Source organism: Camponotus vicinus, unplaced genomic scaffold (genome assembly GCF_025532165.1).
Source record: "Camponotus vicinus isolate PSW18456_S1 unplaced genomic scaffold, iyCamVici1.0 SCAF_13, whole genome shotgun sequence".
Classification (NCBI taxonomy): domain Eukaryota; kingdom Metazoa; phylum Arthropoda; class Insecta; order Hymenoptera; family Formicidae; genus Camponotus; species Camponotus vicinus.
This window is the reverse complement of record NW_028141949.1, coordinates 6,343,911-6,359,315: the sequence shown is the minus strand read 5'-3', so window position 1 is coordinate 6,359,315 and position 15,405 is coordinate 6,343,911. Positions and strand designations below refer to the sequence as shown.

Sequence of the window (15,405 nt, the reverse complement as noted above, 5' to 3'; positions counted from 1 at the left end):
ACATTTAATTTATTCATATTATTTCATCTAATCTAAATTTCAATTAAAAATGTATTAAATTTGATTAAATATATATATTTTTTTTTCTTGCAAATTGTTTACATTTCTTTTATAAAAATGCTCTCCGTAATTTATTAAATCTAATTCGCGAATTATAATATCGAATTCATTCATTATTTTATTTAATCTAAATTTGAATTAAACGTGGATTGAATTGGATTAAATAGACATTTTCTTGCAAATTGTTTATTTCTCTTTTTAAATGTTCCTCGTAATTTACTAAATATATGTATATAATTAAAGCTTTTATCCCATCAATGACGTTCTCGGAGAACGGTTGGCGTCGCGATCGACGGGTAAGAAACGCTCGTCTCGACAGAATCTCCAGACCTCCGTCGCGAACGTTAACAAGAAAATTTCGCATGTGTCCGCAAACCGAGCAGAAAAAGGATTGAGAGGCCGATGCTCCGCGTGATGTAACCGCATGGAGTGACTGCTCTTGGTGCCTCTTCTCCTTCCCTTTTTTTTCCTTTTTCAGCAAAGGATGGTGATCTCGATTATACATTTGGCCCCATGAGTCTGACTCTCCCCCTCTCCTCCCCTTGCCCTCCCTTTCGTCCCTTTGCCTTCCTTAGTTTCTTATTTGCTCGTCGTCGAAACGGAGTCGGTGATTGATGGTCTTGCGCTTGTTACAAACATATATACAGTCGCTCGATACGTCGATATACCGTTAACTTATCGTCTGCATTGTCGAGTTAAAACGGTGCGAACGCCTCTCGCGATCTGTTGCTCCAACAACGGTGTGAGTAGTTGCGCTGAGCCGCTTCTTTCTAAGATAGTGGTTCTCGAGTCTTCTCGCTCGGAGCAATAATATTTGCTGCTGATGCAATCCCTCTTCTCGAGCGGCTGCGTCAGGAGATACGTGTTGCTTTAAATTAAAGTAGCAAAGGTAATATTTGTGTGTGCACATATGTGTTCTTTTGAACATATATTTATATAAGTAATGGAGTAATACTTTCAAATTCATCTGTTGATATTATTCTTCATGATACATATTATGTAGTAGCTCATTTTCATTATGTTTTATCTATAGGTGCTGTTTTTGCTATTATTGCTAGATTTATTCATTGATTTCCTTTAATTACTGGATTTTCTTTAAATAATTTCTTATTAAATATTCAATTTATTAGAATATTTATTGGTGTTAATCTCACACTTTTTCCTCGACATTTTCTAGGTTTAAGAGGAATACCTCGACGATATTCAGATTATCCAGATACTTTTCTTTCATGAAATATTATTTCTTCCATAGGTTTTATTTCAATTATTAGTTTAATAATATTAATATTTTTAATTTGAGAAGCTTTATCTTCTAAACGTATAATTATTAATTTATTTTACTTAAGGGGTTATACCTATTCAGCAAGTCGAAAAAAACGTATTTTTGGGGAATTTAAGAAAAAAACTGTTAGGTATTTTTATTTCAACGATTCTTTATCATAATATATATCTATCAAAGAAGTTTTCATAATTTTTTCAATTAAAAATATCGAGAAATGTAGACACAGTAGCTATTTTCCAGAGACATCTTTTTTCGGAGGCGCTTGGCGGTGAGCAAGATTGCTCGGAGCTGGATCATCTGAAATAAAAAATTCAAAAGGATTTAGCTTTCGTATGAATTGATCTAGTCGATGAACGAAGGATTTTACAAAAAATTGATTTTTGACAATGTGACAGACGTTTGACGCAAAAATACTAATTTTTCGTGTTAAAACTTTTCATTCTTTTAATAAAAAAAAAGATTTCATCAAAATTAAAATTCCTTCGTTCACCGACTAGATCAATTCATACTAAATCCTTTTGAATTTTTTATTTCAGGTGATCCAGCTCCGAGCAATCTTGCTCACCGCCAAGCATCTCCGAAAAAAGATGTCTCTGGAAAATAGTTACTGTGCCTACATTTCTCGATATTTTTAATTGAAAAAATTATGAAAACTTCTTTGATAGATATATATTATGATAAAGAATCGATGAAATAAAAATACCTAACAGTTTTTTTTTTAAATTCCCCAAAAATACGTTTTTTTCGACTTGCTGACTAGGTATACCCCCTTAAATTCTTCTTTAGAATGATTAAATTATTACCCTCTTCTAAATCACAGATATAGTGAAATTCCTTCAATTTAATTAATTATTTATAATGGTTCAAATTGACTGAGATATATAATGATTTTTCTTTTTTCCCTAGAGAAAAATAAATAATTTTTTATCAGAGAATTAATCCATTTTTTATCAGAGAATTAATCCATAAAATGGCCTCTGTAAATAGAAATTAAGCGAAGATGGTATTCCTTACACAGTCGCATAAAAATGATATAACAAAGCAATTTTATCGTCTCTTAACGAGAGCTTTGTTTAGACTGCACTCACTACACACATACGCAAAGAAAGAGAAAGAAAAGCTCATTCGAGAAACCGTAAAACGCTTCGACGTGACCGAGTGTTCTGAGTTCCGATGGGTAGGATTGACTGGTGGACAAAAAGGAGAAAAGAACGGCTTAGCTTCGCCCATTACGGGATGTAATGCTGCCTACGACCAATAAGACGGGCATCTCGCGGTGGGAAGCGACCGGTCGCGCGTCGAGTTCGTCGATCCCTTTTTCCCTTCGCGAGCCCGTGGCTCGCTAGATCGGAGGCGCTTCGTGGAAGCCAAGAGTGGAAGGCGAGGATACGGGCGCGCGCTACATCTGTCTCTCCGAGTATTAATTGTACGCGCGCGAGAGGCCGGCGAGAGAGATCCGCCGGGGATCTCGTTAACTCGCCAACGAGCGCGTTCAACGTTTACCCTTTTACCCGAGCAAACACCCAAGGCGCCCAAGGATATACTTTGCTTCGCGTTATCAGGCATTTGTGGCGCGCGATGCGCACCGAGTGCGCGCGCCAACGATTAACATCATCGCGTTTGTAATAGGGCTCGAGAAAATTAGACGCACCCAATTACACGCTAATTATGCGCTTTGTGCCTGCGCATGATTAAGGGCGGTTAATTCGCAATTACGAGTAGCCTGTTGTTATCAGCTCCATTTCTACGTCCTAAACGCGTAATCACGCGTATAATATTAGATAGATACACGTATGTAACCCTTTCGACGAAATAATCTCGAGCGAGCCGTGGCAAGTGAGTAACATGACGGGGGAATCGCTATTTCGTCAGATAATATCATTAGACCGCGCACTCTCGAGCGATCGCATCCCGCTGCGAGATATTAAGTTCGCTTCTTAGCGAAGGGGGAGGTTTGCGCGCGAGATGCGGGGGGGGGGGGTGCGAGGGGGTGCGCGCGCGATTAATTGTCTCTCCCCGCGTGTCGAGATGACGGTATCGGACTTATCGTCGAGCGAGCGCTACTTCGAAATGCACTCCGCCGCATTCGTCATTACAGGCACTCCGCCCCCGCCCCCGCCCCCGCTCCCGCTCCCGCTCCCGCGCGCGCACGTTCTTACCTTGCCTTTATCGTCTACAATAATCATTATCCGTTGCAGCCTTCTTTTTTTTTTTTACGCATTTGATGCGCCACTGATTTTACGGCGCACCATTGTGCTCCGCGCGCACGATTTAATATACATCGTGCACGCCTGTGCGCAGTCGGAGGAATATTAGAGACATTTATCATTTTATATAAATATGTATAGCGCGTATTTCTCGAGTCTTTTTACCCGTACAGGTATTCTCGGTGACGCCGATCGCTGGTCTAGCTTTATACGTGTATACATTTTAAATATTTGACAAGATATTTTTTTACAGACACTTATTGTTAGATTTTTTTCTTATTTCTATTAAAATATTATGGCGAGAAAAGGATTTTTTCTTTAATTTCTGTATTTATACTGTACTTCTGTATATATTTTTACATTTAAAATTATATATATAATTTTAAATACATGTTTTATTTATTATTTTCATAAATATGTGTAAAAATATATAGAAACTGAAAAGAAAAAAAATCATCTCATTATAATATTTAATAGAAATAAGAATAATATTTAAATATAATATTTAATAGAAATAAGAAAGAATCTAACAATAAGTGTCTTTGAGAAAAATATCTTTTTAAATATTTAAAAAGTTTTTAAAGATCACTTCTATTCTTGCAGGAACAGAAAATAGAAATTGCAAAAGCGTCAATTCCGCGTCTGTTTCGTGTCTGTCGCATCGCGATTTTGCATCTTCGTCAATTCATAGATATTGTCTCGATTATGCTTTCCTCTCTCTTTTTCTCTCGAATAGCGATGAGTCGTGGTGCGTGCTCCAGGTGGGACGAACGCACGTAATTAGCTGGTATGCGAAACGTCGGCGTCCTTGAATCTGCATATATTGACACTTATATATGTCGAATCGACATCTGAAACCAGTCGCTTACGCATCACTCGATTTCCAATATTCCCTGTATTGAGTAATGCAATTTACTATCGGATTTCTCTCGTTACATCGTTTACAGACGCATTAATGTCTGACGCGTTTCAATATTACGGCAAATGTCGTAAACAACGGGAATCGTATTTTGTGCAATTTCTTAATGCTAAAATAATGGTATAATTAATTAAATTAACGTGTAAACATTTTGTTATTTTATTATTATTTTTTTTATTTATTGACGAAAATATTCGCTTACTTCAATCGAAAGATGACATTTTCAAAGTTAAATATTAATATTGATATTAAAAATTATTATAAGAATGTTGAATTAAAATGTGAAATGCATAAATTTAACAATGAATATTTAATTTACGAAAAATTAATAGTAGCTTATTTTCGCAAGCATGATGCGTCTACTTTAAAGTCTGTTTTAAAGTAAGAGGGAGCGGAGGAAAAATCAAATTATACGGTCTAGCGTTGAAGAAAAAACCCCTGATCGTGCATCCATTTAAAAGAGGAAATCTGTCGGCGTTCATGTACACGGGATACACGTTCTGCTTCTTCTTCCCTCGTCCATTATAACGCGCGGGCTGAGCTTATTTACACCGGCAACGTAATTCCGCTTTGCATGTTTCACGGCGTATACACAATGGAAGAATTATAATTTTTAATTGGATAAATTTGAATCGCATTATACCAATTAATCCACGGCCGGACGCTCCGCTTCGATGCACCCGCGTCGGAAAGATTGCGCTGCAAACATACGAGTTATTACGAGTTAGCGGGGGTGGAGGGAGGGGAAGTAAGTCGAAGAGGTGAAATATGATTTTGTAATCAACTGCGCGTTCGCGCAACTCTCAACACGTATTATAACAATTTAACAACTCTGCAATTTGTTATCTCATGTTTTATACATGAGTTAGGATTTTCATAAATAACAGAATATCTAAACATTATCGTATAATTTAGTACTTAATTATGATTTAATAATTAAATATCTTTTTATTGTAATTTTTCGAATATCTAAATTATATCTTTATAATAATGATTAAAATTATATCTTTATACTAATGATTAAAAAAATTATATCTATAATAATGATAAAAAAATCTCGAAATAATATTTAAATAAAACATATATATATATATCTCAATTGATAAGAGATACAATGAATTTTTATTAATCAAATAATTAAATTTAATTAATCAAAACACGCTTTATCTGAAATATTGTATTTCATTTATTCGGCCTCTCGAAGGAAGTTTGATAACCCTCGATAAGAGGACCCGGAAAACTGTAATCGTATTATATGACGACTTTTAATTCGAGATTCATGAGCTTCGTCCAGGTAAGCTCTGTCACAATTAAAAAGGCTGGCCGATTATTTATCGCAGCTACTTACGGCGCGCAATCTTTCCGCGATAATCTCTCGACGGGAAGTTCAGCGAACGGCTGTGCATTTATTCTCTTCAGGAAACAATTAACGTCCATTCTCGTTCTCATCCGCGTTAATCCAGTCGCGAGTTCCTAGTCGCGATAACAGAATACTTGGTGTTGTTATCTCGTTCTCGTCGCTTCCTCCGGCGAGATTTTCACGCACGAGGACACTCGCGCGAGAGAAACACGGGTCGAATCTGTATTTTCAACGCTGCTACGAAAGGGAAGAGGAGGAAGAACGGCGCTTTTCCGAGTATATATCGGGCGGGGGGAGGGGAGGGGGGGCATTAATGGTTATTACATCGGCGAGGGAAAAAGGCAACGCGCGCGCGCGTTCATCGAACAAAAACCGGCCGCGAAATTAATGTTCGCCACGCTAGAAATTTCTTTCTCGCCAGAAACTCACCGGAGATACGCGTCATATCCTTTTCTTTTTCTTTTTTTTTTTTTTTTTTTCTTCTAACGTTACGTATCAAGTTTTGGCCATCACGCCGGACACATGCCACTCGGAGTAATTGCCTCGCGAAATTGCTACACATGGTTAAAGCGACCATCGCATTTCGACTCTTTTAAATATGCATAGATGAATGTTTGTATTGAAAAATAGCGCGCGTAAAAAAATTGTAGGCTGGCTGGATGGGGGAATTTTATTCGAAAAAATCGAGTTCTCCTCATTCTTTATTCCTTGCTCTTGATGAGGGTATCTTTAACGAGCTTAGCAGTTCATTACTGATGACCGATATTGTCGCCGAAGACAAATACATGTATGTTAAATAAGGGAAAAATAAAAAATTCAAAAATTCCCCCACAGTTAATAGTTCTCTCTCATTCATATTGATGAAAAACGGAGAAAAATTTTTTTAAATCACGATACATATGCATTGAAGAGCAGTTTGAATAAAAAAATTATGGTTGCGTCGACTCGTTAAATATGATGATGCCTCCTTCTATTCAATAGCGCGGAATAATTAAAGAAATAATGACTTTCCCACTACCATATAAGGAGGCGCGAACGCAATCAACGGGCGGAAACCGGCGGAAAAACATTTTCCGTCGGCAACGCCTATTATGAACTCGGTAGTGCTGCTAGTCTCGCGAAAGAAGTAAAGCAATATTCCATGCTCCGCATCTTTATGCGGATTGTGCGTTCACGCTCGAGATACTCGAAAGGCGAAAGGGGAGAGGCAGTAGGGGAAAATGCGAATCGTTTCTCTCACCGCGATGGAAATTCGCGTAATTATGAAAAACCTTATTGCTTATAGTTCTTTGCATTTTACTCATAAGCAGCGAAGGGAGCGCAATCTTATCAGAATTGTAGAAATTCTCGGGAAAGAAAGGCAGGACATCATTAATTATAACGAAATTCCAAAAATAGAATGTTGACTACACTGAGAAAAAAAATTGTAAATTTAAATATTTTCAATTAATTATTATTCTTTTAATTAAAATATTTAAATTAAATACGACATATTAAATCTAGTATAGCATCTATTTAAACTTAAATACTTAAATATTGCAATTAAAAAAATAATTTAAATTTCATATAATATAAATTTCAAATTATTTAATTTAAAAAAAATAATAATTAGTCGAAAATATTTAGTCAAGTTTACAATTTTTTTCTCACTGTACATAGATCAATTGAAGAGAACACTAGTGATAAAAATTAACACGAATAATTAATAATTATTTTAATACTAGAAAGTATATGAAAACAGATGTTTTTTATCATTGATTAGAAGATGATTCTTATCGCAATATAAAAGATATAATTTTAATTATTCCATTTTAACAATTTCCTTAAAAGAGCGCGTATCTTTGAGAGGAATTAAGATTTAATCAGGACAGGAAAACTGTATTCGTTTCTGAAGCCGACTCCTTATATGGCAGCGATAACTCTCTAGCGCCTAATAAAAGTCGCGTGTGTTATCACACGTGTACGTGATAGTGGCCTCGTAAAAGAGCGGGCACATCTCTCTCTCTCTTTCTCATCGCGCATTTTTATCTCACGCACAATCGCGTGAGATAAAAATGCACTGTACTCTCCACAATGTTCTCTCTCTAAGAGCTCTCGTATTGTATTAATATTACGAGATTTCGAGGACAATGACTAGAGGAATGAGTAGAAATTTTATGTCGCTTACTTTTGCAATTCCTTCCTACATGACACTTTCAAGAAAAATCGTTCAAGTTATTCTCGAGAAGAGTTCATTCGCGATATAACCAGCAAAAAAAACAATTGTTACTCAAATTATAAATATTTTCTTTCAATAAAAGTTATTAAAAATAATTTAGTTCGTTTCAAATTAATAGTAAATAAATTTTCCTTAATTGGCAGTGCAGGGTAATCATCTGTCAACGCGAGTTTACATGATTGATTCGATCGCTCTTAGCAAATCGTCCAAAAAAACACTGATCTCTTCTGACATTTAAGGATTACGAATGAAGAATGTATTTCGCGTTGCATTTTAACATAAGAAGGACATCGCGATACGACTCGTAGATCGCATCGGGAATGCGCAGCATGCATTTACATAACTAGTTCGGATCATCGGCATCGTACGTTTCACGCACGCGGTGCTTAAGAAATTGTGGAATAAACCGTGTGCTCGTATTATCGAGAAATAACGTGCGAAAGAACGTTGTGCCGACATCGTTTGCGATTCCTTCATCGAGTATCGGGTGCTTGCATTTCCCATCAGGGAGAATCTGTGTCACGAATTAATTAATTACCGATGAGCTCACGACTTAATTAATTACACGCGAAGAAAGATGTGTTCTACGATTAAAAAGGACATTAAGAAGTTTGCTTCTATCCACGATCGTCGAGATATCATTTGTTCCGCTTATCTTCCTGCGACACGATACAAACTTTGAAAAATTATTTTGAGAAAATTAATTGTAAAATTTGACCCGATACTTTTTGACTTTTATTTCAGAGAAAAAATATATAAAATTAATATTATATATAAAATTAATCTTATTATATATTACATTGTCATTATATATAAAATATATAAATTTAAAATATATAAAATATATAAATATATAAAATATATAAATATATAAAATATATAAATATATATAATTGATCTTATTATATATTACACTGTCATTATATATAAAATATATAAAATTAAAATATATAAAATGTATAAATATATAAAATATATAAATATATAAAATGTATAAATATATAAAATATATAAATATATAAAATACATAAATATATCAAATATATAAATATATAAAACTAATCATTATATATAAAATTAATCTTATTATATATTACATTGTCGAATTGTGTAATATATTACTCTTGAACATTTATAGGAGCTTGAATAGAACTTTCCTCGCTCCACATAGCTCGTAGAGACCTCGACTTTTCGATTATAGCGAAAACATCAGAACTGGCAATTTAGAAAGTGACTCCCTTTTGCTTCTCGGATATAGTGAAATGACAGTGTTCCCCGGGTTACAATACACTTGGTTCTGCTCGGTGGAACATGGCGTACCAGCGGACCATCCGTGAAACTTATCGAAGCGGACATCCGATCGAGAGAAAGAGAGAGAGAGAGAAAGAAAAAAAGAGAAGTGGAAGAAGGAGAGAATAGCAGAAGGACGCCGGACGATCCACCTGCGCGTCTCGTACCTGCGATGACGCGAGAACACGCGGTCGCACGCACTCTACGCGACGTGTGCTCGGCTTTGCGGTTGCACGCACCGCGAACATTCCCACAGCGTGTACCCGCGGAAAAGTCGTCGCGCTAACGCGATTCCGCGACGATTCACGCTCGCTGATCGCCGGCGCGACGCAGGAATTCGATACACCGGCGCACCGGGATTCCTACCCACAAAGCGGGACGTAAGGAATTCCTGAGAGTAACGTTGCCAGTGAAATGGCTTCTTTCGCGTGACAATTATATGTAATATTATAAAATATATAAATATAAATATTATATAAATAAATATAAATAAATAAAATATAAATAAAAAAATATAAATGAAATATATAAATATAAATATTAAGAAATTCTTACATTAATTTTTTATGTATGAAATTTCTTTTAATTGAAAAATATATCTGAAATTAAAACCGAGAAGCATTACATTTAATTGATTAATTTAATGATGTGAAAGTAAAAATAAAATAAAAATATTATAAAACACAAGATAGAAATAAAAGAATTAATTTTAATATTTTTTATTTAAAATTCCATGTATATATTCACTGTCTCACAATTTGGCGTAATATATTGATTAAGAGATCCAAACGATGACTAGACAGTGAATATCGACATGACAAGGTCCAGGTTACACCAGCGAATGTGAATGTAATCAGACCTCGAGCGTTTTCGTCTCGTCACGCCTTTATCCAAACAAGCCTTTCGTGCTCTTCCTCCGAAATTAATTTTTTTTTTTTAATTAATCAAATTCTTTCATCTATAAAAGGCTTTTTACGAGCATCATCAATTTACAGGGAACTCGAGTAAGCGGGTCACGCGTGTCCCTGATCGCGAAAAGAGGGTCAACGTTAAAATCCGGATCATAAATAATGGCGATTATTACATTCCGCGTCTAAAGCGGCCGCGGATTTCTGGCTTCCTTTTACGTACGGGTCTGTTTGCGATCGTCGTGAGTATTCGTGTCGTCGTCGTAATCACAGGCCCACCCGCCCGCGCTCGTCTTATGACGACCATCCGCGACCGGTTATCGCGGCATCGCGAGCTTCTCGGTAGTTCGAAGGTGGTCTTCTTATCTCCCGGAGTGGCTGGAACGTGTAACGTCGGCTGTCGTTCTCTCCTTCGTCGACTCGGCCATGACTTTGTCGGCGAGTCTATCCGATGACGAACACGCTGGGGCGAACGAGGTGCATGAGATGTGCGCGGAATGCGTTAATCGGCGCGCAGGCTTTTTAAAAGAGAAGATATACGTCCGTGTAATGTTATTATAACTGTAGGATTATTCGCGGGAATTCGCGTCAGCTTTTCCACGAGTAACAGTAGTGATTTAAATAATAAATCATTTGTAAATAATCGCCCGTTTCGATGTACATTGAACGTCTGACGTTAAGCTGTCAAAAGTTTGACATTAAGCTGCGCTGCACTTGCGCGTAACGCATTTTCATTTTACGGTAATCACCCACCCATCTCGTTCCCGTTGGACGATCCGCATTGTTCGAATGTGGGAGAATCGTCGCATAAATCACCGCGATACAAGGCCGCCGATCGCACGTGAAGGAAGCGCACGGAACAGCTGTTGCCGGACAAAGGCGCGACGAGACGAAACGCGTAAGCTCTGATTACGGATGTAACATGGATGGCTCGTCATGTCGATACTCAATGTCCAGTCATCGGCTGGATTTCTCAATACCATAGTACATTACACAACCAACTGTAAAACGGTGGATACGTGCATCTTTGTAAAACTTTATAAATATTTTTTATCTCCTTGTTATATCTCTGTTTTATTTCTCGCTCTATCTTATTGTATCAAACTAATTAATTAATATATAATTTTAAAAAGTTAAATTATATATAAAAAATTAATACATAGTTTTAAAATTTTATATATTTTATAATATATAAATTTTATCTACGAAGTTATACTATAACAAAAAAATAATATAATATAATAAAAATAATAATATAATAAAAAAATAATATAATAAAAAATATATAATAATATAATAAAAAATATATAATAATAAATATAATAATAAACTATAATAATAATATAATAAAATACAATTATGTGAGAATTATATAACGTAATTATGTTCTTGATTTGGAATGATAATTCTAGATATCTGAGCATCACGTGTCCTCTTATTACGTATATCGGGGACGAATACGAGATCTCCGGGCGATTGAGTCAGTGCGATTTGGATTATTATCGTACAATATAATTGCGGCACGGCTGTTTACGGCGAATATAAGTATTTCCTTCCGGCGGAACGAAGCTTGCGGACACGGTTGTCCTTGGCGAGTCGAGAGCTCGATGAGTCAACTCCGCTTGGCCGTGGGATTGCTTCTTAAGTTTCTCCATTATCGCTTCGCCGACTGAATTTCGTCGTGCTCACTTTTTCGCGCTCTTCAACCGCGTGTTTCTCTACTCGTCACGTGTCGTTTTGCCAGCAGTCTCCTATTTTATCGAGTGAACGTATCGAGAAATAGAACAATGCCTTGTAAAAAGCTGCAAGAACGACGGGTGAATGGAATGCGAGAAGCTGAAAAAAATTTATAGCACGTTAATGCAGACTTTTCTCCCTACAAATGCGATATTTTACACTTTCTTGCTCTTTTCCACCGTGCAAAAAACGCGCCGTGTAATTCTAGGACACTGTGTATTTTCCAGCGGCGAGCAAAAGATCTCCCTCTCCGTGAAAGTCTCTGAAAGAAACGATCGGAGCCGCGTTAAAGACGCAGTTCGCGCGTGAAGCGAGCGCAGCGGTTGTTGCATAGCATGTTTTACGCACGCTACCTTGAGATAGAGACCCGCATTATGCAGGTCGCGGCTACTTGTTTTCTCCGTGTGTCGTACACGGGTGGAGATTCTCACCCACGCGTTCCCAAGCATACGCAAGCGTGTGTGTTCAACTTATTACGAGGCAGAGGAGATGCGTCTGGTATTTTACGACCGCCTCTACGGATTTTGCACGCATCGTTATTATCTCCAGCTTTGAAAGATAGAATCGGTTTTCAGTTTTATTTACCGTGAACGAAAAAGTAAAAAATAATTTTAAAGTCAAGTAGATAAAAGAAATAATAGATTGCAAAGAAAGCCATTCTTTATTAATTATTTGCCATTATTGATTAATTATTACATTTATTAAAAATGAAAAATAGTCACAGTATCTGTAAAATTACAGAGACCCGAGGAAGATGTAAAGTCGAGATGAGCGTTTTTTTACCGATATCTCGCCAAGTGTCGGCGTTCGAGATTCGGCGTCGCGATAACAGGCTGAAGATTAATATTTGCGATATGCATGCGTGCATTCCCGGTCGTCGCGCATCCGGTGCATACGAAACGATGAGGACGACGACGACGCGAGAGGAGCGCGAGCGAGAGACCGCGAGGAATGCGCGGAATGCAACGGGGCCCTCGATGATCTCGAGCCGAATACCTTCGGGGCCCGCAGCTCCCGTTTTTCGCGACCCGTCGTCACTCGTCACTTCGTTCCGAGCCGAGGGCGAAGTTCGGCACGTCGATCGTCGAATAACGCGGCGCGTTGTACATACGTGAAACGTCATCTCGAGGCAAAGCTGCTGGACAGCAGATGTAATAATCGAATCGCGTAATTTTTTTTTTTCTATGCGATTGCGACAATAGAAAGAGAGAAATGGGGACATCTGCGATTTGTGAGAACGAAATAAAAGTTCAAATTAATTATTAGCAAACTTTTATTTTTAATAAAATAAAATTTCTATGTATATACAGGGTGTTTCTTAATAAGCGCGAAAAATTTTAGGAGACGATTCTTTGTCGAAAATTAAGGGAGGTTTTTCATATAAACATACTCCTACATTCCTCCAAAAATGAGAGTAAAAATTAGGTTTTTATTTTCTTCTCAAATTTGGAACAAGTTAAAGAAATGAAATTAAGTAGATATTTTCTATTAGTAAAAAGGTTATTTATTAATATTTATTAATTAATTATTATTTATTATTTAAAAAGGTTATTTATTAATTTATTAATTTTTTTAGCCTCCCGTATTGTTATAAGGGGATGAAACTAGCAACCCCTATTCAACTTTTCATTAAAACTTTTTAATGTTTATATGAAAAATCCCCCTTAATTTTTGATAAAGAATCATCTCCTAAAATTTTTCGCATTTACTAAGAAACACCCTGTATAATATATGTATATAAAAGAAAAAATAATATATTTCTAATAAATAATATTAATAATTTCTAAAAAATCAATAATTTCTAATAAATAATATTAATAATTTCTAAAAAATAATATATTTCTAATAAAAAAATGTGTATAATAAATTACTTTATCTTCTTGAAATTCATAATTGCAACGAGAATGTCTGAATATAAATATTACTAATAAAAATATATTTTTCAAAATTGATGAAATTTGTAAAAAATTGGTATAAAAATAAATAATATAAATAAAATTAAGAACACGTCGAGGAGAGTGAATTCATATGTCCTTTTCGAAAGGTAGGAACGAACATGTGGTCGGCTTGATTGTTCAAACGTTTGCCCGGGGTTAAATAATGCGATCCGAACCCTGGAACCGTTGATATCCGGCGCCGGACGTACGGTGCCGCACGCCTTGTTCCCGGATACGGTGCGTGTCGTTAGAATAATACGCTATCGGTCGACACACGCAAATGTCGATTTCCGAGCGCGTGCAACTCGCGGGCGGCTGAGGGTTAACAATGCGACTGACCATTCACCGGACGCGGTTCGGACGAATCGGTCAACGGTACACGACCCGCTAATTCGAACCCCGTCGACCGGGGTCCCCGCCCTCCTCCCCCTTGTGCAAGCAGGTGCACCCGACAATGCATCCTCTAGCTACGCGTTGCGTAGGTGCGTACGTACCGTATCGCCGGCAAGTCGCGCGTTTTGTATGAGGATCTAGAACGAGACCAATTAACGCTCGCTGCCGCGGAAGAGAGCGAGGGGGAGGAGGGAGAGGAAAAGATCCAGACGGCGCCAGTTCGAATACCAGCCAGAAACGGATCCAGGGGTGGGAGATCGCGGCGATCGTGGCCTTCCCTTTTGAAAGTTCAATTGCAAGGCGTACAAAAGTCGCCCAGTTTCTTTCGAATTGGGAATGCGATATTCAAATAAAAATTTGTTTATAATAAATAAATTGAATATATAATAAACACATATATTAAATTTATATCAATAATTTAATTATATATTCAATCTCATAACATGAATATAAAAATTGAAATAAAATTGAAAGATACTCTGGAACAAAAATAGAAAACTTATTGTCAATAAAATAATTAATTTTTCTTATCTCATGTATCATTTTTTTCATGAGAGAAAACAATGAGAATTATTTACTTGAGATTAAAGTGCAAAAGAGATTAAATTATAAAAGAAAAACCGCCGGAGAGAAACTTTGTTGTGCTTACGTTAATGATAGGAGAGTGAAAATGCGATTTTGTTTTTGAACCTAGGACATTCTAGTAATACCGACAGTGACGAGCAAGACGGGTATTCTTCCGCAATTTTTAATCTATCCCATCTCTACTCTTTGCTTCTGCCCTGTCGGCCTTGCTATCGTAATTAAGGGTCAATTTAATTAAGAGGGAAGGATAAAAAAAAGTCGGCACCGGCACGACAGCTACTTCGCAAGATGAATGAACTCGTCGCGCGAATATGTAGAACCCTCGGGTATACTTTTGATTCGTGTGTGTGGATATGTATGTCTGTGCCAAGTGAGAGACGCGCGTTTGCGGAAGGCTCAATGATTCTAATTAGTTGTCCTAGTTTGCGCTTGTTTAAAAACACTTGGTTATTTCTACTTAAGCTGCGTGACAATCTATCCAATTTCTGTTTCTAACTAGTCGCGAATAA

At 36.8% G+C, this 15,405-nt stretch overlaps 1 protein-coding gene across 3 annotated transcripts in view; it reads left to right on the top strand.

Moving 5' to 3' along the window:
- The window catches only part of LOC145964262 (signal-induced proliferation-associated 1-like protein 2), a 65,003-nt gene that overhangs the window by 38,870 nt on the left and 10,728 nt on the right, over nucleotides 1-15,405 (top strand). The gene's annotated exons all lie outside the window — the stretch shown is intronic.